Source organism: Choloepus didactylus, chromosome X (genome assembly GCF_015220235.1).
Source record: "Choloepus didactylus isolate mChoDid1 chromosome X, mChoDid1.pri, whole genome shotgun sequence".
In the NCBI taxonomy this organism is placed as follows: domain Eukaryota; kingdom Metazoa; phylum Chordata; class Mammalia; order Pilosa; family Megalonychidae; genus Choloepus; species Choloepus didactylus.
In genome coordinates, this window is record NC_051334.1 from 70054520 (window position 1) to 70079342 (window position 24823).

General features: G+C 38.8%; 1 protein-coding gene across 1 annotated transcript in view; it reads left to right on the top strand.

The window, feature by feature from the left end:
• The window catches only part of AR (androgen receptor), a 196028-nt gene that overhangs the window by 1869 nt on the left and 169336 nt on the right, over positions 1-24823 (top strand). The window lies entirely within an intron of this gene.

Here is a 24823-nt window from a genome sequence, read left to right on the forward strand (position 1 = left end):
AGGCTTGAAACTTAAATGCTACTGCACTGGTGCCTTCAGAGATAAAGCCCTTAAACTCTTCCCTCCTTTTTCTCCCTCCCTCCCTCAAATCCCAGAACCTGGACAAGAAATATTGGCAGTTTCTCCTTTTAGGGTCAGTTAGGGTTTACCCTCCAAACTGTGGCGTGTCTCCGCGGGTTAGAGGCAAAAGACTGGCCCAAGTCAGCCCGCCTCCACCAAAGAGATAAATAAGAGTGCTGGTCTTGGGGTTTCCCGGGGCGGCTGTGTGAACGGGTGAACTCCCTTCCTTGGTAGCAACCGGGATTTGCCCCAGGGTTGGAAGTCAGAGGAGAGAATCCAGCCAGGAACATTTAGAACAGGCAAAGGTAGGGAAAACCAAGGTACAACTTTCTTGGTAAAAAATGGGCAGGATTTGCCCTCACAGATTTCTCAGCATTGGTTGACTCTGTTGGAAATAGTTGCTTGGGTAAGTTTTCTCTTGTAAAGTGTTTATTTTCGCTGTGGATTATAGCAGATCAAAAGCCCCTACCTCAGGTTTACATCAGATCTACAAAAAGGAGAAATCCCTTTTAATGAATGATTTAACCAGGCTTGAGTCTGAGTTATCAGAGAAAGCGTTGAAAAAAAATTTTTAAGGATTTCATGCTATTCCAGTGTGCTCAGAGATCTGCTTTGGGGAGAGAGAAGTGAGACCTTTCAATATATTCCTTCATTTGAAGGACATGCTTGCATTTTAAAACATGAGCTTTTAGCTTTAACAAACTGAGTAAGAACTGTTTGTGATCTATAAGCCATAATCTCGCCTCAGAGTTTTAATTAGGACATGAGAAAAGTGGCAGGCAATTTCATTCTTCTCATTAAAAATTCTTCCTCACAGCAGTTATTGAGCTTCTTGGAGATCATGTTGAGGACTTTTTCCCCCAGCAAATTAAGATATTAGTTTAACTCCTCAAGGGAGGGAGTATTGACTGGAGAACTAATTCCTCAGGTGTGTCAGAAGCTGATGTGCCTCTGAATTTGTCTTGTTTTGTTTCCATAGCTATTTTCCTTTATCTGTGACTTTTCCAAAATTTGTTATTCTCTGCATCTTTGTTAGGCAACTTAAATTAAGCAATTTGCTTTTTTTCACTGAAGCATCCCTTCTTGGAAGGTTGATCACATACACAGTGTCAGAAAAGAGAAGAAGAGGAGGATAAGATTTCATAAAATATTACCTTTTGTGCTGTTAAAAAAACAGCTTTTTCCTAGGCTTGATATTCTATTAGATTTTTAAGGTTTGGCTTACAGGATTTTCAAAGGATCTTTTGATATTGTCAAAGTGTTTTCCAATTAAATTCGAGTGTTTATTTTTGTGATGGGGTTATACTGTGGGATAAAAGGTTTTCATTTTATAAGAACAGATTTACTTGGTAGGGTTAATTTTTGTAGGGTTGTCACTAGTCAGTGGAGTTAACTTTTCTGGGGAAAAAAATATCTAAGGTGCTTCTTGACCTACCAGGATGCTAAACCTAGTTACTGGGCCCTTCCTTCTATTGTATGTCCCCCCTCCCCAATTATTCAATTAACGGGATGGAAATGAATATTTCCATACATTAGTTAAGGGATGTGTGTTTGTCTTGGAAGACACAACCTAAATTTTTCAGGGAAGAGCTGTAGAAAGCAAAAAGTTCTTTTAATCAGTTGTGCGATAAACTGGGTGAGTTTATACCATGCCTTAATGGAAAAATTTCTCTACTAGAAAGACCTTCATACCTGGATGCCTTCTTGGCACCCTGCTTAAATTAATGGTCTCAACTAGTGCAAATTTAGCAGGACTTGAAGAAAGTACAAGAATACTTAATTTTTCCTGGTTTGTGATTGCTACACTGGTTATGCGAAGTTTAGTAAAAGGGAAAATTGCTCTTCCTGTTCATGGGATGACAAAGAATTTCCATTTCTAGGATATAGAAAACACTTGAGTTAGTTTATTTATTGAAAATTAATCAATTTCATCAGAGTGCAACTAATCCCAATCTAAAAGTTGACATTTTCTTACTTTCTCTTTTTTCCCTCACTTTGTAGGGACATTATTTGGTAAAAGGCAAAGGATTTTTTTTATGGCAAAGCCAGAGCTGCTTCCCTCTCTGCATTGCATGCCAACTTTGAGTTTAAAAATCTCAAAATTATTGAGGCTTCCAATAACCTGTTGGAACCTCTTTTCCAATTGTGCATTCATGTATATTAGTTTATTGTGGGTGGTGGTGGTTTAACTTTAGTAACCTCTAGAATAACTCTATGTTCTTTTTTTCTACAATGTTTCTGCCCAGAGTAGGAGAGGGGCTGAAGGTAGTCCTTTTGTACCTAACTTAGCATGTGGTTTGTACAAAAGGAAAAATGGAAAGTGATGGGGCTTTTGTACAACCCTGATATTTTATGGAGCAGTCTTCTCTTAGAGATCAAATAGGACTACAACTTTGTAAACTGACCACCTACTTGATAGAAGTAGGGACCCTTACATCCCAGCAAGCAGCACAATAATATAGGAAACATTTATTCTTATGAGCCGTGGCCCAGGACAGCCTGTACAGGAATAAGAATTGGGGCTTACAGAAATTGTATACATGCAAAAAGCACATTTTAATTTTTCTCATGGTAGTTTGTTCGGTCTCCAAAATAGGTAGTATTTTAGTAGTGCTTTGAGATTGGCAAATCCTGCCTATGTCTATTAGTTATTTCAAAAGAAGGTATTTATAATTGTTCTCTGTCTCCTCTCCCCTCCTCAGTTATTGAGCAGCTTTTTATGACTATCTATCTTATAAAGAGCAGTTTGTCTGTTTTATAAAGCAGAATTTTGTTCTGAAACCAAGACAGGCTGATACTCTCTATCTGTAGGTCTTCTCCCCGTTGGGGAGAAGCATCCTTTTTTCTAAGTCAGCAAATAGCTGATGAGTTCTGTCTGGGTCCCAGTAATCAGATCCCAAGGACCAAATGGTCACACTGGGTAGTAGCCCATTTGGAAGTATCTGCAAGATATAGCGATCTAAGACCCCTCTTTCTCATCCGTAGAATATGTATCCCTGCTTGGCCGAAGGCGGGCAGGATCTTTTCGGGGAATCTTGAAGCCTTCCAATTGCAGAGTTACTTTGGGGTGCTTTCTTACCAGTGCTAGTTTTACCTCATCAGACTTCCATTCTTTGAGCACTAAACTTTGATTTTGCTGTCACATTTAATTTTCTTTCTCAAGTGATTTTCCTCCCCCATAGTAATTTTCTCAGCTAATGTATATATATGCATTTAAAACAAATTATTCTTTGGTTTCTTGACTCTTACATATGCAGTGGCTGCTCTTAGTCGGATTATGAGAGTTGGAGTTAGGGACAAAGGCAAGTTTATTTAATTGTTTATGGTAATATCAAGACCAGTTTCATTTGGAACGTTACTTAAACAAGGAGCAGAATGCCGGCTCGGTGTGGCAAAGCAAGGGGTTATTTTATAGTCAAACCCGAAATCATGATTCTGTAAAATGAAAAGCAAACAAAATGCCAAGATTTTCTGAGACTGGTCAGAGAGGGAAAAGGAAAACTCTCCCCTCCCCCCACCTCCACCATTTTCCCTTTGTTTGCAGCTTTCTCAGGCACTGCCTATCCTGATCTTCTTTCATTCCACTCCTTTTTTGCTTTTGATACTGAAATATAGACTCTATCTTCTACTTCTCTAGAAATTTTTCTCATTACACCTGTGGCATGCTCATAAAGAATTTTTTTTCAATCTGAAGAGTTGATCAGATCAACTTCAGCACCTCTCTTTTAAGACTAGATAACTTGAGGGGATTGCAAAATGAATAGCACGCTGGCTTTTTTTTTCCTTGAGGCCAACAGTTGCTGAGGGAGCTAAGCTTGGGGACTTGGCGATCTAATGAAGTTATTTTGCCGGCTGCTGTCTCTGTCTCTCTCTTGACCCGTGTCTCTCTCTCTCTCTGCTGGCCATTTTGGCAATTCTCTCTCAGAGCCTGAGAATAACCTTCTCCTCCCTGAAACATGTCTGTCTGTCTGGGTCAAGCCTCAGCAGTGTTATCACCAGCAATACCTGATCTGCGTATGAGGGCACTTGATAGACGTCTTCAGCTGGACTAGTCTGCTGGTACTACATTTAGTTTAATCATTTTAAAACAAGAAATATATTAAAGAAACTAATCTATTTCAGATTTCCCCAGCCAGCATTCTATCAAGTTCTAGGATGTTGAATTCAGAGTAAATTATCCTCATCCTAAAGAGCCGATATTTTTTGTTCATCGCTTGTAAAGTTCTGTACAACTACCAGCACTTAGTTGTCCTTCATTATATGGATGAGAATTATGAAATCTTATATTTATATAGTATCCTTTTCAAGGAAAAGACTCAGTGTCTTCCAGTTTATTTACTAGCACTTTATGTGAATCTGAAGAGGCCTGGAGGGTGCTTAATGTTCACCTCTTTGCTAGTCGAGGGAGTAGAAATGGTTGCATTTTCTATAACATTTGTTTCTTATATAGGGAACCTTCCCTAGGTCAGCACTTCTCAGCTTTTCTTTTCAAAGCTTTCCACATGAAATGTAATATTTTAGATTGCAATTCGGTAAGGGCTACTCTCAGTGGCTGCTGCTTAGAGATGATTGGCCGTTAGTTATACAAAATTGCTTGCACACACAAAGGTGATGCCCGCTCTTTCCACTCACACCAATTACTGTTAACCTCAGCTCTAGATAACCTTATAGCTCTATAGCTCCAGTCACTTGAACATGCTGTCAATTTATATCATGCAGTAACTGAGGTGTTTAACAACAGCTTTTTCGAGATACAATTCAAAATCCATACATTTCACCCATTTAAATTATGCAGTTCAGTGTCTTTTAGTATATTCAGAGCTGTGCAACCATCACCACCATCGATTTTAGAGCATTTTCATCACCCCACAAAGAAATCCTGCACCCCTTAGTGGTTCCCTCACCACCACCCCCACCAACCCTAGGTTGGTAAACCTTAGGTTTACTGTCTCTATGGATTGGCCTATTCTAACATTTTATAGAAATGGAATTATATGTGGTCTTTTGAGAAACTAGTGTTTCTTTCGCTCAGAATAATGTTTTCAAGGTTCACCCATATTGAAGCATGTATCAGTATTTCATTTCTTTTTATTGCTGGATAATATTCCATTGTATGAATATACCACATTTTTATTTATCTGTTTAATGTTCAGTTGGACATTTGGGCTGTTTCTGCTTTTTGGCAATTGTGAATAATACTTCTAAGAACATTCAATTACAAGTTTTTATATTGACATATGTTTTTAATATTTTTGGGTGTATACCTATGAGTAGAATTGCTGGTAACACTGTTTAACCTTCTGAGGAACTGCCAGACTGTTTTCAAAAGTGGTTGCATAATTTCATAATCCCGACAGCAGTGTATGAGGGTTTCAATTTCTCCATGTCCTTGTCAACACTTGTTATGGTCTGCTGTTTTGATAATAGCCATCCTAGTGGGTATGAAGTGGTATCTCACTGTGGTTTTGATATGCATTTCCTTAAAGACATAATGTTAACCATCTTTAATGTGCTTATTGGGCAGTTTTTATATCTTCTTTGGAAAAATATCTATTCAGATCCTTTGCCCATTTTTAATTGGGTTATTTGTCTTTTTATTATTGAGTTTCAAGAGTTCTTTACATATTCTGGACATAAGCTTCCTAACAGATATTATTTTTAAATATTTTCTCTTGTCTTTTCACTTTATTGATAGTGTCCACTGAAATGCAAAAGTTTTTACTTGTGATGAAATCCCTTTTATCTATTGCTTTTTCTTCTGTGGCTTGTGCTTTTGGTGTCATATCTAGGAAGTCTTTACCTAATCCAAGATCACAAAGATTTACACCTATGCTTTCTTCTAAAAGTTTTATAGTTTTAGCTCTTAGTTTGTACTTTTAGGTTTATGATCTGTTTTGAGTTAATTTTTGTGCATGATGTGAGGAAGGAGTTAAGTTCATTTGTTTGCAAGTGTATATCCAGTTGTTCCAGCACCTTTTGTTGAAAAGATTATTCTTTTCCCATTGAATTGTCTTGGCACCCTAGTCAAAAATCAATTGACTGTAAAGGTGAGGACTTATTTCTGTTCTCTCAATTATGTTCCATTGATCTATATTACTGTCCTTATGCTCGTACCACACTGCCTTGATTACTGTAGCTTTGTAATAAGTTTTGAAATAAGGAAGTGTGAGTCCTCCTACTTTGTTCTCTTTCAAGATTGTTTTGGCTATTCTGGGTTCCTTGCAATTCCATATGAAATTTAGGTTCAGGATGTCAATTTCTACAAAGAATCTAGCTGGTATTCTGATAGGGATTGCATTGAATCTGTAGATCAAATTGAAGACTATTGTCATCTTAACAATATTAAATTTTCTAATACATGAGCATGAGATATCATTCAATTTACTTAAGTCTTCTTTAACTTCTTTCAGTAATTGTAGTTCTCAGAGTAATAGTTTTTGTACTTCTTTGTTAAATTTGTTCCTAAGTGTTTTATTCTTTTTGATGCTATTATAAATTGAATTGTTTTCTTAATTTCATTTTCAGATTACTTATTGCTAGTGTATAGAAATATAATTGATATTTTTGGAAGTTGATCTTGTATACTCTAACCTTGCTGAAAGTACTTGAGTTTTGAACATTTATTGAATTTAAGGGTTGGAGGTCTTCTGCTTCTGTGCCAGAAGTTAAAGCATATGCTGTACCAACCTGTTTGAAGGCTGCCCCGAGACACCATCTAAGTTTTCCTAGGCTGTGAATTGGTACTGATATGACAGTCCCCTTTATAGATGAATAAGAGAATGCCTCTAAAGTTTTGGAGCTATTTAGAGAATAGCTTTTTATGAAGGTTTATATGAATAGGTCTTTTTTTAGAATTTGGATTTGGGAACTATTGGCAAGAGTGATGAGGAATAACAGTCATTTGTATACAGAAAACTAGCATGAAGAGGTAACAAATACAAACCAGGTCCCAGAAATTACTAGGTATAATTGGTTTATTTGTAGATTTGTGTAAACAGCTTGACTAATAATTTTATGTTTTTATATGTTGTCCTTTGTATAAAATAAATGCCACCACTTCCTCTGGTATGTCTTTCTGGATAGGGAAATGGTTCACTCACCCTCATATAATTTGGATTTCTTTTGGGGGTGCCCTCCACAACTATGAAACAAAGATTAAATTAATGTTTACAGGGACTGAACCTTGGCCTTATTAACACCCTAGGTTAAGGGTCCTAGCTAATCAGCCCTTGTTGTAATGTCCTGATGATGGTAAATGAACTGCAGGAACACCCAGCAAAAAGTCCTATTGTGACCTAATAGCTAACTGGGCTTTAGAGATGACCCTAATAAGATGATTTTTTATAAAAAAAGAACCCATCAAACATCTACTTTTTATTAAGCACATGCTATATGCCCAGCTGGGTGGAGAGTAGATGAAAGGGAACACAATTCAGGGAGAATCTCAAGGTCACCGCCCTCAAAGAGGTCATAGCCATGAACATAGCCAGAATGGCAGCACCATGACCAGAATGATGAGATGCTGGAGTGTATGGTTTGGACTTTTGAAAAGCAGGCATTCAAAAAAGAAACAAATCAATGTGCATTGAAGTAGTTAGCAATATTACCTGTGGCTGCCTCTAAAATTTTATGGAAGTAGGTGAGGGACATAACTGAACTCAAACAATAGATTACAGGTCCTGAAGGATATTTCAAACACCAGGGGGAAGTAGCTCTGGAAAGACAATGAAAAGTGAACTACAGCAGGGGCTGAGGTTGAATACTTGAAATCTATTTCTGCTTATTCCACAGTGTGAACCCAATCAGGTAAGTTACTACATTCTTCCTCAGTTTCTTTGGCTATGTAATCACACTTGGTGGAAACAGATTTTTATGTCTTAGCCTGGACAAATCTGAAAAAATATGAGGAATGAATTACAATTTGAAAGAATGTTGTTGAGTACAAAAAGACCTAGAGAAGTTGTTTTACAGGCTCAGGGTGATTAATGGGCCTGGGTTTGGCATGAGAGCCAATGAAGATTCCCAGTGTGGTGGTCAAATAAAAAATGATTCTTCCAGTCTCAAGGTTTCCATTGATCAGTGTAGTTTGTTTTGAGATTCCATACAAATGGGGTTTCAGGGTATTGGTTAAGGGAAGAGAGCAAGAAGCACAAAACAAACGACTCTGGGAGTAAGGGGCACGTGGTAATCTTTCCCTTTTTTAAAACAAAGGATTTGTTGAATTAGAAGAGGTAGCCTTTTGAAATTGCCCGCCCCCTAATCATGAGCCCACCGTGCATTGAGTGGGTTTCTTGCTTGTGGGAGTGTAGTCCCTCTATCTAGCCACTAGGGGGATAGCAAGTGTCCTATGGCAGGATTTCCCTGGGAATGGTAAACCTCTTTTGATGGTTATAATGGGATAACTTGAGCCAGAATCATCTAGCACCAGACAGTAAATAAGATATCATGGTACTTAGTATTTCATCTGGAATGTTCTTTCCTGAAGTACAAAGCATTTTTATTAACAATGTTTGACTCTTGATAACTTTTTCTGAATGTGGAACAGAAGAACAGTGATATTGGATATATTCCAGCTATCACCACCTTACAGTTTACAGAGCAGTTTCATATTCCATTATTGCATTTCATACTCATTTCAACCTTGTACAAGAAGCCAGTGTTCCTAGTATTACAATACTATTCATACTACTATAATACTTTTATTTTCATTGTAAACATTATGTTCAGAAAGGTTAGGTAACATGCCTAAAGTCAAACAGCTTCAAAGTGGCAGAGCTAGGACTTCAGTCCCATTTTTCCCACCCTAAATCAAGTGTTCCTGCTTTTATCCCACTGCTTTCATACATCATAGATAGGAAAGAAAATGTTCAGAGCAGTAAAGGGAAATTAACTGGTGTAATAGAAACAAGTGAAGATCTTAAGTCTCCTGGACCTCTTCATTCACCAGACTGATGGATTGGGTTGTGTGCAAGTTTTACAAGTCAATAACCTTGCTATCTTACCTTAGAGGGTGCATTTATTAAACAAATATTTATTAAGCACCTTCTATATACCAAGTTCTGTACTAGGCACTTGTGATACAGCAGTGAGCAAGACAGACAAAAAATATACCTTCATGGATGGTACAGTTTAGTGAGGAGAAAGAGACAATAAGTAAACCAATAAATGTGTGGTATATCAGAGGGTGATAAATGTCATGAAGGATAATTTAGCAGATTATGGAGCTAAAATATTCCAAGAACGGGGAACCACAAGTACAAAAGCCCTGAGGCAGGAGTACACTTAGTGTGATGGAGGACAGAAAGGATGTTCATATGGCTAGTATGATTAAATGGGAGAGTGACAAGAGATGAGGTCAGAGTTAATGAGGAGCACTGAAGCTCTTCATTAAGACTTTGGGTTTTACTTTGATATGGGGAGCCATTGGAAGGTTTTGAGTGAGAAGTAAAAGTAACACAATCTGACTTATATTTTAAAATAATCCTTCTTCTTAGTAACTTCTGTCACCCTCTGATATAGGATACATTTATTTATTTACTTAACGTCTGTGGGGAGAAGAGACTCGAGACTGCTGCAGTGATACAAGTGAGAGATGTTGATGGCTCAGACTATGATAGTATCTGTAAAGGAGGTAATAAGCAGTTGGATCTGGATGTGTTTTGAAGTAAAGCTGACTGCATTTACTAACAGGTTGGATACTGGGTGTGAGTAAAAGAGAGGAGTCAAGAAAGACTGCCTAGTTTTTGGTCTGCACAAATGGAAAAATGGAGTCATCATTTACTGAGATGGGGAAGATTATAGGAGGAGCAGGTGGATGGAGTTGGTAGGAATCAAGGGTTTGATTTTGGACATATGAAGTTTGAGTTACCTAATTAGTATCCTGATAACTTCTTCTCAGTTTTCATGCAGTGCCCTCAGCTTTCCTACTCTTCAAGGACATTAAAGGGACCTTAAAGATCACCTATGTTGTTGGTGCCCTCTCTCCTTTCCCTTTTTATTTTATAGAGGCCTAGAGAGGGGAAGAGACTTGTCCAGAGTGAAACGACAAGCTGGCAACAAACCTATGGCACTTCTGAATTCCAACTTGGCACTTCTTCTCTCATTGTTATTCCGAGGCCTCATCTAGGGAAGAGAGTGAGTCTCTTCTTCTTGCCCAACTTTAAACCAGGTGATTAAACTAAATAGTGAATCAATAACTGGAAAATCACATAAATTGGCGGCTGGCCCCAAACAAACTGAAAATTTTCATTATGACTTTATTGAACCACATCCCTGAAACACACAGTAAGCAGACTTTAGAAAGCTCTGAGCTTTGACTAAAACTAGAACCTAAAAGGACCCTGAACAGAAATGGCCAAAAATCCTGGAATATTAGAGGTCATGGAACCTGGGAGGCCATCTTTTCTGGCCAGCTTATTTTATGGATGAGGTACCTGAGGCTCAGAGATGGAGAGGGACTTGGCTAAGGTCACACATCAAGCTAGCACATTTCAGCCAGAGCCTCTTCTGAGGGTTAGCTCTCTGTTGCTTCCTTGGGAAAGTCTATATTGGAAAAGTAATTCCATTCTCAGAACAGAAAGTTATAACAATAGCAGTAATAATGATTGCGTTTATTGAGGGCTTACTGCATGACAAGTTTTTCACTTTACATGGATTAACTCATTTTTCACAACAACCTTTGGAAGTAGATCTGGAGAGATTAAGTAACTTATCCGAGGGTCAACACAGCTAGGAAATAGCAGAGTTTGTGTGCACATACAGGAATTCTGTCTTCTAACGACAAGTTTCTATACCAGCAGCTTTTCAGATTACCCAGCCAGTCACCATTACCGTCCCCAAAGACTGGTGACTGGGGTGGCCTCGTTATGAGCTATCCCAGTTATAGGAATCTGAGTCCACTGATCCTCACCAAATAGCTCAGTGGCCTGAGGATTAAAGTGGGGGTGGAGGGTCATAAATGAGTGGTGAGAAGTTGTTGATAATTTAATGTAGGGACTGGAAAGCAGAACTATAGAAATTCCTGAAAAGGGCTTAGAGATCCTAAGGTGGTTGAAAATCTCAAAGCCTGCTATGAACCTGGGCAATTCAGTGTCTGCTGAAATAGGAGAGCTACCAAGATAAGAAAATGAAAACAGCTGATTTTTATGGAGTACAGGAATATATGCCAGGAACTGTTTTATATGCGTTGATACATTTTAATCCTCACCATAACTACATGAGGTAGATGCCATTATCATCTCCTTGCTACAGATGAAGAAACTGAGGCACAGAGCAATTAAGAAACATGTCCAAGGTTAAGGAACAGGTAAGTGGAAGAATCTATATTAGAATCCAGGCAGTTCAGCTCTATAATTTATATTCTTTTCCACTACATTTAGGGAAATTGGCACTACCCATGTTATGGAAAGTATTTAAAATACAAAATCATTGTGGCTGAACTTCACACGTTGAGCAATTCTTATCCTTAACAGATATCAGCTTCTTTTAAGGTCCCTTGAAAGGAAAGGTACTTACTTGCCCAAGGTCACACAGTTAGTAGGTAGCAGAATCAAAACTTGAAATTGAGACTCCAGATTTCCAGACATGTTTCCACCCTATGACTCTGGCTCCCTTCCCATACTTTACTTGCTTCTTGCATATCTCCTTCTGACTTGCCCTGCCCCCACCCCATGCCCAACATTATATATATTTATATAATTAAATGACTACCTCCATCAACAAGGTTAGACAGAGAATGGCAAGAATGAGCAGAGATTTTCTTGCAGAGATTGTACAAATGAAACAAAATATCAGAAAAAATGCCTCATAGGGGATTTACAGTAAAAAAGAAGAGGGGGTTGCCCAGTTTTTACAAGATGCTACCTCCATCCCTCTAGGTCCAAATGGATTATGCAGGATCCAATAGGAAATCATGAATGTGGTTACCAGATAACTTTTTGGTTACCGTGGAAATGGAAGTAGGCTATTGTGAAAGTCTGTCTCTCTCTAGGCTTTCTTTTAAAGAAGGTACAATCTTTCCACTCAAACAAGTGATAACTACTTATGCATTTCTTTTGAAAATTGACAATACATGAGAGAAAACAATTTTCCAAACTTGTTATATTGGGTCACCTCTCTGAGGCATTGTCCAACCTCTAATTAGATGAAGAGTTCACATAAACTGAGAGTTTGAAGTGAAGATGGAAACCCGTGATATTTGATATTTGGGTGCAGAAGGAATTCTAAAACATGTTTTGGGTCTGTTTACTCTGTCCACCCCTTCTTCCCTTTAATCTTTGTTTAAAAATACCAAGATTAGCAAGTGTGGGCATTCTGTGGAAGTTTCCATTGGTTCATTTGAAAAAATTGTTTGATCAGCCTTTTATAAAAAAGACCAAATTATACAGAGATATTTCAGTTACCAACTACCTAACAATAGACTAAAAAGCTTAACCATTCTCATGTTTCCAGATGGTATGTTGTTTGCTTTGGAAACTTTCTGGGCCCCTCTTAGGTGCTGGACTGACTCAGAATATGCAAGGTCAGATGTGGAATTGAACAGGGTGGGCTCTTCTCTTGAGAAACCTCTATCCTTCCATGTTCAGAGTTCCCCATCAGAGATGAGCCCACAGTGCCCAGGAACAACCAAGCTGTTGTGGTGGTGAAGGAATGTTTTGCTTACCAAATCCTTCTCAGTCATTCCCTTTACCCCAATTCAGTTAAAATCATCATCATCTCTTGCCTGGATTATTGCAGTGACCTCAATGTGTGCTCTCTTTAGTTCTGTTTGCTCCCCTCCAGTTCATATTGCAATCATGCCACTAGATTAACCTTCCCAAAGTACAACTCTAATCATGTCTCTATCCTGCTTTAAACATCCATTAGTCTATAAGACCCTTGAGGGTTGGAGCCCTGTCTGATTTCTTTCCCTATCCTCAGTGCTTAGCACACAAGAAGCCTGGCTGGGCAGTTATGTAACTGTATGATTGAAATTGCAGCTCCTCCCTATTTGCTTATAGGTTAAAGTCCAAATGCTTTAAGTCTTATGTTCAGGGCTCTTTATTATGTGGTTTATTTTTCCAGCCTTATTCCCTACAATTCTCTTTCAGAAATCTTAAATTCCAGCCAAATGGATCTAGTCACTGTCATTTTAAATCATCTTCATTCCTTTGTTCTTTGAACTTGTGCTTTTCCTAAAATTCCTTTGGCCTTAAACGGCTATCCCAATTTCAATAATACCCATTCTTTGAAGCTTAGCTCAAATACAGCCTCTTCCAAGATGAATTTTATCATTTCCCCAACCCATTGAGAAATGATATCTGGCATGATATGGTTGAAGGAATGTGGGCCTCAGTTTCCTCATGTGTGAAGCAGGGCTAGAAATCCCTAGCTTATGAGATTTAAGGGAGAGAGAGGTTCAGATGAGGTAATGGATGTTAGGCATAGATGAAAGTCAATGCTTAATAACTGGTAGCTCTATCCCTTTCTTCCTTCTCCACTGATAGGGTATTTAGCCCCTTAAATTGTAATTATTCATGTGCATATCTGATACATCCTTATAAGTTGTACCCTTTTAGGGCAGAAAGTATATCTTGGATCTCTCTGTGTTAGATATCCGAAGAACCTAGCTTATAGCCTGACACATATATAACATGTATTCTACAAGTATTTCTTTTATTAAATGATTTTGAGATAGTAGTATGAAGTGACTGCCAAAACAACTGATGGATCTTAAGTTCCATCGGTAGAAACATGGGATTCAGAATAAAGGAGATGATAGTCTTGCTCTGTTAAATTCTGGTCACACCATATTTACAATTTGGTGTTCAACTCCAATCTTCATGGAGCATCTCCTCTATATTAAACACCCGGCAAGTTCCTGAAATGCTGGGTTGTGTATGGTTTATTTGGAAAAGCAAAAAGCCTGTAGTTTGTGCATGGGCAGTGAGGCAGGGAGCATTGGACATAGCTATTATCTTAATATATCTGAAGGACTGTCATGGAATAAAGGAGTTAGATGCTTTTTTCTATATTGCCTCAGAGGGCAAAATCAACGAGGGTCAATTGCAGTTCAGTAAAAGGAAAACATTTTCTAAGACTGTTTTCGCACTATAGTAGAGGTGGCCAGACGAATTTTGTCTGACCTATACAAAATGCATGGGTGTATGTGTGTGTACTTATTCAATTAGTTGCTAATATTTCACATAAAAGTTCAGATTTCCAGCTTTGTAAAACCAGAAGATCTGGCAATACTTAACCTAGATTTTTGTATGGCACTGATAATTGGAAGTGAGGAACAGCTGCCGCTCTAGATGTGGCGTGTGCTTTCCAGTTTGCTAGGCACCAGCAACCTCCTTTCTTCATTTTTGTTACCTGCTTGACTTTTCTAGGCATTTGAGTTTGCTATCCCTGTCTAGATCTGGAATCTAGGTGAATATTGAGAGCCTTCCATATTCCGAAACATTTCATTTCTCATGTAGGACGGACTAAAGAAGGCATAAGGGGGCCCTTCACTCAGATCAGACATGGGTTTCAATTCTGGCCCAGGTATTTACCAGCTGTATCACCTGTATCTCTGAGCCTCAAGTTCTTATCTGTAGAACACACTCCTTTCAGGGTTATTGTGAGGATTAAATAAAACAATTTAGATAAAGTGCATGACATTTAGTGGGTGCTGAACCATTAGTTTTCTTATTATTCATCACACTCTCTCTGTCTGTTCAAGAACCATGTACAGGACAGAGGTTTGGACTCACAGTAGATAATTTCCACAGTTGCTTTCTAACATTTTTAAAATCTATGAATGACTCCATAGATGATTTTAGGCATAACTTGCGTGGTTACAGATTTTTAATAAACAACAGAGAGGTGAAAGGCCCTTTGGAAAGAAGCTGGGTCAGCTCTAAAGTGTAGTGTGTTGATGTTCAGACACAGCCTTTGGCATCTGATAGACTTTGGTTTAAATCCTGGCTCTCACTCTTATTAGCTGTGTGTTCTGGGCCACTTAAACTCTCTGAGTTTCAGTTTCCTCATTTCTAAAATGAGAATACTGATACTTCCCTCATTGGGTTCTTGGGAGGATAAGTGATATAACAAATGTAAAACATCTAGCCTAGTGCCTGGCCCAGAGTAAAGGTTTATTATTATTATTATCAGACCAGATGAGCAGATCTTGGGAAAATGCATGGCCAGACTCTGCCTGGAGTACAGGGGCCTTTCCCTAGAACACTGCTGTCCACCCTTCTCCTCCACAAAACTCCAAAATGCTTTGGCTGGAATGTAAGTGTGAGGTCATTGCAGATAACGGGTGCATGATTTACTTTGGTAATGCAAGTTATTAAGTTACTTCCCTCAGCCTGGATGAAATATTTTACTAGTTGTTGCTTGTTTCAAAAGTGTAAGACTGAGCTGGTTTTGGGAGAAGAAGGAGGTGTCAGAAGACCCGTCTTCTCAGAGCCAGAGGTCTTGGTGCACCACAGGTAATAGAATGGCACAGTGCAAATTCTGGGCCCTTGGGAATTTGTGGCCCCTACGTTTAAACCAGCCAGTCTGTTGCACACATTTGCTCTGCTTCCCCCACAGAATCACTGGGCAGGAATTTCCTTGACTCCTTCCTTGGCCTGGAATCATCCCCCTTCTCATCCTTGTGATCCACACAGCTGGCAAATGGAAGCCAGCAGAACAAAAACAAGTCTCTAAACATAGAGAAAAAGCTTCACAGTTGAGCTGAATTTGCTTGGAACCTCATGTTAACAAAGGACCATCCTGACCACCTCTCAACACCCCAAACAGATTAAAACTTTTTTTTTTAAAGGCAAGCTGTGTCTCAGAGCAGCTCCTTGCCTAGATATATTTAAAGATCTGCTGAGTCATTTAAGAGCAGACTGGCAGATTGCAAGAGGCAAGAACTAAACCCCGGTATATGGGGGAGTAAGTTGAGAGGTGAAATCTATTTGACTTCCTCCCTTTGGTACCGACAAGATGACCCACTTCTAGCCCCCATGACTCTAGAGAGCATCTATTAAGGCTTCTGATTTTACCTCTTTTGGACTCTTCCTAGTTTATGAAAGAGTAAGGGTAAGAGGGAGGGGGCATTTGTACCAGTGGGCCTGCTGTCTGGAATTGTTATGCCCCTTCCATTGGAGGCTGAGAGTAGCATGTGTCAGTTTGATGGGTTCATTTTCCTTTTTCCTTTTCAGTTTCTCTTCATGTGCATTGTTACCATGACACATACCAATTGCTGCAAAGTGATATATATTTCTTTCCACCATATCCTCCACAATACTTCTGAATTTATTAGTGGAGAATTGAGAAGTTAGCAAGTAATCACTGTAGGTACTGACAGGGGATTACTTAGAGCAACTTGTACCCCCTGGTTTTCATCCTGTAAATATTAGCCCAGAAAGTTGGCAAAATCCAGTGCTTCTCTCTAGTCCTAGCCTCTTTGAACCCTGGTCCACAGACCCCAAGCCCCTTTACCTTTAAAGGTAACTACTCTTCTCTTTGTCTGCCTGCTGTTGTTTTCCTTCATTTGCCTTTTCTGTCTCAGGCTCCCCAGCCTGTTTCCCATGCCTGGTATAGCCTTCCACTCCACTTCTGCTGCACCATATCCCTGCCTTCAAAACTGTCAGGTCCTCACTTCGTTGGAACCACCTGAGTAAAGAGAAGCCAGAGTGGATTCCTTTCTTCCCGTCACCCAGTCAGAGGAAAAGGTTGCTTCTCAGATTACTTTAGAAGTTAATATTAAGGAGCAGTGATTTGTTCAGGCAGCCATTTCAGGACCTAGAAGAAATCAGGTAGGCCATCGTGACTGGCTTTCTTATAACCAGTTGATATAAGAAATAGTGGAGGACTGGAAAATGGGAGTGGAGCCCCTGGACATGCTTGAGACTAAATGATTAGCATCCTTTGGAAGTAGAAAGTGCTTGAAAGTTCAAGTACTTTCAGTCACATTATCTCTCTTTTGCTTTTCAAAACCAATGAGGAGGAAGGCATGGCAGGGACCAACATCCCCAGTTCACAGAGGCCAGAGACAATTAAGTCCAAGGTAATACAGGCAATAAGTGGTAGAACCAGGATTTGGACCACAGATTTTTTATTGCAGTTCCATTTTATCAAGCTTACTACATGACTTTACATTTTATTTCAAGCTTACTCCATTGAGTAAGTAAATGCATTAGTACATATGTGATTTGGGAACATTTCCAACTTTGGATTAAGGATTTGTTCTGTCTCTTGCAGGGCATCATTTTAATTTCCAGCAATATCAATCTGGATAAATGGCAAACATTTCATTCATTAATTCACTAATTCATTCTTTTATTCATCATACATGTCCTGAGTACCAATTTTGTACCAGACACCGTGCTGAATTCTGAGGATACAAAGAGAAGTAAGACTCCATCTCAGACCTTAAAGTCTCACAGACTGGGAACTGACATCTCAATAGTAAACACAAGAGCAGCTGCTTATGAAATGCCACTAGTAAAATCTCAAATAACATCCCTCATGCACAGTGAGTGTGGCCACCCTAAAATTGGTTTGTTTTGGGTACATGAAGATGAAGCCTCCTGAGTAATTGCATTTTAATATAATACTGTCTTCCTAAGAAAAGAAGTGAAATGTTTCAGCCTGTGTCTCTGCGTATGGGGAAGGAGATTGAATGTGTGATATTGGATGAGTACCAGGGGATTACTAAGTAGGAGCTGTGACAGACTTTGGTTGTCCTGGTAAGGGTGAATTCTAACCCTGTTGTGGGGGGTGACAAAGGTTGTTGTATAATAGTTGGTCTTAGGTTTTTTTCCAAATAAATGATCAGCAGACTCGGAGCATCATCATTCCACTCACTTTGAAAATCTAACACTAAAGGCTCTTTCTTAGCAAGGGTAAACCAATTTTGATCAAATATGACATTTTTTTGAGCATCTATCTCTCAGTGCTAGGTACTACTGTGTTAGATGCTGTCACTATATTTTCTTGTTTAATAATTTACTCTGTTCCTATAAGGTTGTTCCATTAGCTCCACTTTACAGATGAGGAACTGAACTTCAGAGAGGTTAATGACTTGTTCATGGTCACACAGTGAGTAACTTGGTTGATTTGGGATTTGAATTTCAGTTTGTTGGTCTCTGGCTTCCCTGCTATTTCCACCATCCCACACCACTTCAACTTTATTTTTCATAGAGGTCCTTAATTCTCTCCTCTATTAGCCGAAGCCCCTCATCTCCCTTCAACATTATTTTTCTCTAAAGTGTTCTAAATAATCCTCAGAAAAGATTTTACAGCCTTCTCATTACTCTGGCCCAGAGCTTTAATCCAGGCTCTTAAGTGCCTTGGTTAACTATAAAATGGAAAATCAAAGTCACAGCTAATTCACAAAAAATGAATTTACGATGTAAATTTCCTGAGCAGCTTGTCATCTCTTTTTTACTTCCTTAGCTTCATAAACTTGCCCACAATGTTCCCGGAGGACCAGGAATAATAAGAATGATGGGGAAAGGCTTCCTTCCCTTCCTTTCCAAGAACCCTTCAGCCAAGTGCCATAACTGCTCCTGCTTCTCTATTCTCTGTGCAGAAATGAAGGTGGGACATAGACAGGAGTTTCTTTCAGCCCTGACACATTTGTACCAGACACCGTGAAAGGGCTTTCTTTTCCTCCAGCTAGACCAAAGTGGGAGGAGAAGGTGAATGACTACCAGGAGGACCATGAATGAAAATGAAGCCTGGAGTACTTGAAAGAGCAGTAGACCTAGGCTTAAAATGCCACATATCGTGTCCAGCCTTTTTAGGTTACTGTCTGTTTAACCTTGGGTAAGTCAGCAGTCCTATCTGAGTCAGAATTTCCTCATTTGTAAAATTGGAACATAAATTCTCATTTGATAGATGAGACAATAAGTCTAAAAGTGTGGTTTTTTTTTATTCTGAATTGGCTTATAGATTGAAAGAATTGCTATTTTTATTATCACATACCAAATAATACACTTCAGTGATGATGCCCTGGCCCGTTCTTCCTAAAAGCCTAATGGGTCTTGCCCCTGTACCAGCCCCTTTACAGTTGTAGTAAATAAGGGTTGAGGGCAATGGACTGCTTATGCCTTGAAAAAAATGTGGAAAGAGGGGTACACATTCTGGGTCAGCAGATGGCAGGCAAAACAGCCCCTCCAAATCCACTACAACCCCCAACAGCCCTCTTATTTATTCAGCCTTAACATTCGATGCTCATTTCAAGTAAGCATGTCTGTATCTTTTGTTTGTAACAGGCATTTGTTGACTTATTAAAAAAATTACTCCCTTTTCCATTTACGAGGACTAATTGTGCCTCTTCTCTGGACATGAGTTCAGAACAATGGGTTGAAAGGGAACAAGCTTATAACAAAGAATCAGAGATGTTAGAATTTAGAAAGGACTCTAGAGGTCAGTCCCCTATTGTACATATTGGGAAGCTGAGACCTTCTGGAAGGGTCACTGGACCAAGTGAACAAGGCGTGTCATAGGCACATTCAGATTGGAAATCTAGGGTTGCTGACTCCCAAGTTAGTACTAGATGCTCTTTAAGGATGGATGTTCTGTTAGCACCATGATTTTTACTCTTTCTGCTATACACTGAGGATAGTGGGTTCTGCGGTCTCAGCTCTGGCTAAAGAGGTGATATAAGTCCTCCCCTTCCCTTTGTGTTTTTCAGATGCCTAGCGGGTGGAAAGAGTTATTCTCACATGTAATATTTTTTACATCATTTGCCTCATTAAAATCACATTTGTGAGTCTTGCAATTAACAGAGCAGTAATTCGCATGGAGAGGGTATATTTGCTTATCTCTGCCCCCATTGTGTACATAGCAGAAAACTTTATCAGCTCCGATTTGCCAAGCTTCTCCTTTCAGTGCAGAGAGCAGAAGGGGATTCCTCAGAGCTCATCCACTCCATCGCCCTGTCTATGCAAAAGCCTGCCCTCAAGGTGCTGGAGGCCACCTTTGTATAGGACTTTGTATATGGCACTGGAGAAATAAGTGCAGAGTGTAGTCCCTGTCACTTTTCCCCATGATGTTCTGGCCTCACAGATGGAAGTTTATTTGGTTGAAAACTAGTTGCTAGGGTGGTGAGTGTTGCAAGGTTTGGACTGTGACCTATAGGATGCAGCCACAGCATAATCTGTCAGGCATCAAGATCAGCTTGCATTAGTAAGCTGTTTAACTGTTTCATGGTTCAGGGCAGACTACAGTGACTGTGGGTGGATGGGTGAGGGGTTTAGAAATTTGTTATTAAAAGCTCTTAATCCCCAACCCTGAGGCTGCCTTTTTCACTCACACTGGCCTGTCTGAAGGACCCCCCTAGAGACAGTAAGTGTCATACCTGGGGTCCTCCAGTTTTTCTAGACTTTGTGCACAGAGCAGCTGTGGGTTTCTGCACACATATGTGTGTGGCTTGATGTTTGTATGTGATTGTGTTCTGGAGTATATGTCTGTTTATGTGATTCCCTTTGCTGAGCAACTAAGATAAAGAGACCCAGAAACAGTGTGATTCTGTGTGCTTTGCTAGTGGGACCACGTTTCTCCCTTTGTACCTGTGCTTCTGTGTAATCATGTTTCTTGTTAAGTCAGTGAGTCCCTGCCTCATTTAACCCATTTTTTTCTGTTTTTAGGTCTCTGTGTTTTCTTGTGTTTTCTTGTGTTTTTTTTCTTTTGGGTTTGTTCGTATCTCTGTCTTTCTGTATATCTCCAAGTCCATGTCATACTGGTATCTGTATTTACAGCTCTTTCTTTCTGCCAGTGTGTGAATTTCTATGTCTGGTTGGGTCTTTATTTGTGTGCCTATTATGCAAGTCATTTTGGGGGATGTCTATTTCTATTTGTATATTAGTCCCTCTTTGTATGTCTGCTCCTGTGTGTGTCTTTTTATTTGCCCCTAATGTCCCTGTCTCCATGTGTCTCCATGTATACACTTTGATGCCTCTGCTGCTTATCTTCATTCATGTGTCTATGAGCATGTATCCCTGTCTTGCTATTCTGAGCCCTTGTGATTTTTGGCTTATTTAGTTTTCTGTACACATTTATTGGGATTGGTCTCATCATCTTCCTTGTGAACATATTTTCCTTTTAGTTTATGTGCATTAGCACACACAATTTTGTCTTTGGGAAACAGAACTGTATATATTTTAATCAGTTGTGTTAGCTGTCTCTGTGTGTGTCCCTGTGTGTGTATATGACTGTATCTAGACTTGTCCATTTATCTCTTTGCTTCTCTATTACCACAAATTTCTATATATCTGTCTCTGTATGTAGGCTTCTGTCTGTTTCCATGTTTTTGGCTGTATGTCTGGCATATGTGCCCATTGATCACACAAGAAGCCCACCTACTTTCTGAAGAATCTGTTGGATTCTTTTGTGAGATACCTCAGATAGCTCATCTTTGAATTCTCTGCTTGTCTTTTGACTTGCTGGCAGCTATGGTATTTAAGTTTGTGTTGGTTTACTTAGTTGTGCATAATTGTTCATTTGTGATGTCAAAAGAGTCAGTTAAAATGTACATGCTGTGTCTTTATTAACAAGACAGTTGTGTGTAAAGAGTTGTTGGGAAATGCATGGTGTTTAAACTGCAAACCTTTTCATTGTTAATTTCACTATGTCAGTAAGTTAAATTTGAAAAGTGTTGTCTGCAAAGAAATACATGCTCTTGGGTATACTCAGCATATTGATGGTGGAGAAGGCATTTATTTGTACTGTGAAGTTTTATTTTCTGATGCTCAGTACTGGGTTAAAAGGCCATTACTTTTCTGGTTTTGTTTGGCTTCTTGCTTTGAGGAGTTACTACAGATGGCATCTTAGGGATGTGGAGCTCTGAGATTGACTTAGAGCATGGGGAGTACAGACACAATGAAGAATGAAAAATGACAGGGAAAAGGACATGTTCGTTACATGTATGGAGTCAGAAGGGGCTCAATAAGGAGTTCACAGGAAATGGAAAGATGAGGGATATGGAGAGAAGCTTTTCAAGTAACAGATGACTCATGAGGGAATAACTTTAGCAGGGCCCCATCTTTCCGTGTCCTGGACTGCTGGTCCAGCCAAGGAAGGTGAGGGTAAACAAGAAGGAGGCCAGCTCTCCGTTTTCTTTCTGATGGAAAGTTATCTCCTGCATTCAAAGCTTCTGTTCTTTTGGTCTCTCTTCCTTTGTCTGATCATACTCTTTTCTGTTCTTGTTCTGCCAAGAAGGACACTTTCATAATGGATGGCTCTGTCTTCCTTTCCCAAATGTAGATCATCCGTTTTTTATACTTGTTTTTTGCATGATATGAAAGACAGATTGTTAAATGTCACAACTGTTGCAAATGAGGATCCTCCGATACAGGCACGGACCTTTTGTGCCAGTTCTGAACCTTCCGTGGTGTATCTGTGATCTTAGGGGAGGCAGCCATGATTTTTCTGATGTCAGCCACCTAGTGTATATGAAGAATTCTTAAGAATACATCTCCTTCTCAATTGTGGTAGGTTTGAGAAGGAAGTAATGACTAATAGAGGATTAGGCCCGTTGGAAACATCTAAGTTTTCTAGGTATAGAAAATTTGGTACTCTGATGAGGGAATATCTGTGTAGAAGTTAATTGCTTTATGCTCAATAAAGAGAGAATAAAGAGAGTACAAATATTCAACAAATATTTTAATCTAATCCTCCTATAAGATTATAGAAGGGGTATTTAAAATATTCAAGAAAAAAATTTTTTAATTGCCAAACACCCTACACATACTACTTATATATAATTGACATGATAATTAAATCATAGTATCTATTTTTTAAAAGCAAGGTCTTTTAGCTTAGTTTGAATCACTGAATGCAAAATAATGCAAATAACAATGCCAAAGGGGAAAATCCAACACAGTTGCATTTTTCTTTTGTTAGATTGATTTAAATACAGAGGAGTCTGTGATGCTGCACTCCAGTTAAAAGATGGAGGTTCACATGTGGGCTCCACATGCTAATCAACCGTGGTAACTTCAAATCTCCATATGATCATCTATATAATGGTAATAGTAAAACTTGTCTCAATAGCTACCAAATACTTGCATGTGACAAACTTCCCATTATATTAGGGGGAAAAATAAGGATAGTATAATGGAGTTTTCATAACACTCATTCAGTTTATGTGACATTCTGAGGTGGTCTTTTTTTCTTTTTTTTTTAGATCTTCATTTTATTGAGATATATTCACATACCACGCAGTCATACAAAACAAATCGTACATTCGATTGTTCACAGTACCATTACATAGTTGTACATTCATCACCTAAATCAATCCCTGACACCTTCATTAGCACACACACAAAAATAACAAGAATAATAATTAAAGTGAAAAAGAGCAATTAAAGTATAAAAGAACACTGAGTGCCTTTGTCTGTCTGTTTGTTTGTTTGTTTCCTTCCCCTATTTTTCTACTCATCCATCCATAAACTAGACAAAGGGGAGTGTGGTCCTTATGGCTTTCCCAATCCCATTGTCACCCCTCATAAGCTACATTTTTATACAATTGTCTTAGAGATTCACGGGTTCTGGGTTCTAAGGTGGTCTTTTGCAGCAAGTTCTGCCTAGCCTTTCTGCTTGGGAAATCATAGATCAAGTCTCATTCTGCCTTCTCTGGGGAGGGAGAGGAAGTATTGGGTTGAAAAGCAGTCATAACTTTTCTGAGGCAATATAGCCATGGCAAAAGCTAATAATGTTTTGCACATGTGGCATAAAGTGTCCAATTTTGTTAGTCAACTAATATTTAAATGACAATTGTTATGAACTTGGGTGCACAGTGACTTCTTATCTTTTAAATGTATTGTAAAAGAGAAACCCAAGTCATGATTCATATAAAATCTCATTACAAAAATATTATTATATGGGTACTTTTATATTTTCTAAAAGAGTAGAGATCCTAGCTGTTCTACCGTTTATTGATAAAATATTAGATTTTAATATTAGATTCAAAAGTATAAAAAAGGTCAGCTTCTTGGTGTTTATTGTGATTTTCTAAGAAATATCAAATCAAAATTAATTTTTCTATTTTACTGGTGTGATTGAAGCTGGATTTAGAGTCATAAGTAGATCATTATACTGCATTGTAAGCCATCAGCCTTGAGAAACAAAAGTATTCTAACTAGTTTATCAAAGACATTAGTAAATATATCACTTTTCAGGTACAAAACTCAGCCGTGTATTTGGCTAGTTCAAAGGGTAGTCAAAAATAGTTACATACCCAAATCAAAATTCTAAAAATCTTTCTATTGTGCCTAAAGTGCTTTCCGGGACTAACCCAGATGAAATGTTTGTTTAAAGTGCTGTCCTTTTTTTGCCCACTTATAACTGAGTGCATTTATTGAAAAGCTATTATGTGCACTGACATTTAAATCTGCACAACAGCCAGGTAAGGTGTGTAGAAATTTTTATCTCCATTTTATCAATGAAGAAATTGAGACTCAGGGACATAAATTAACTGGGCTAGGGTACTACTGCTAGAATATGATAGAGCACATGGTCATCTTCCTTTGAATATTTGTTTGGTAATTACATGGAAGTCTGCTGACCAACCTCAGTCTTTGCTCTATGAGATTAATCATTCTACAAAGCAGAAACTCAAATGACGTGTCATTCAAATGAAGTGTCTCCACTTTGAGAGGGTCATTAGCAATACCCAAGTGAAGGCAAAGCAAACAGAGACAATTAAAATACTGAACTCTTCAGAAAGTACTTGTGAAACTTAACCTTAGGTAATTTGGCTTTGAGTTGGAAAGGTGGGGTAAGATGGAGGAACCAG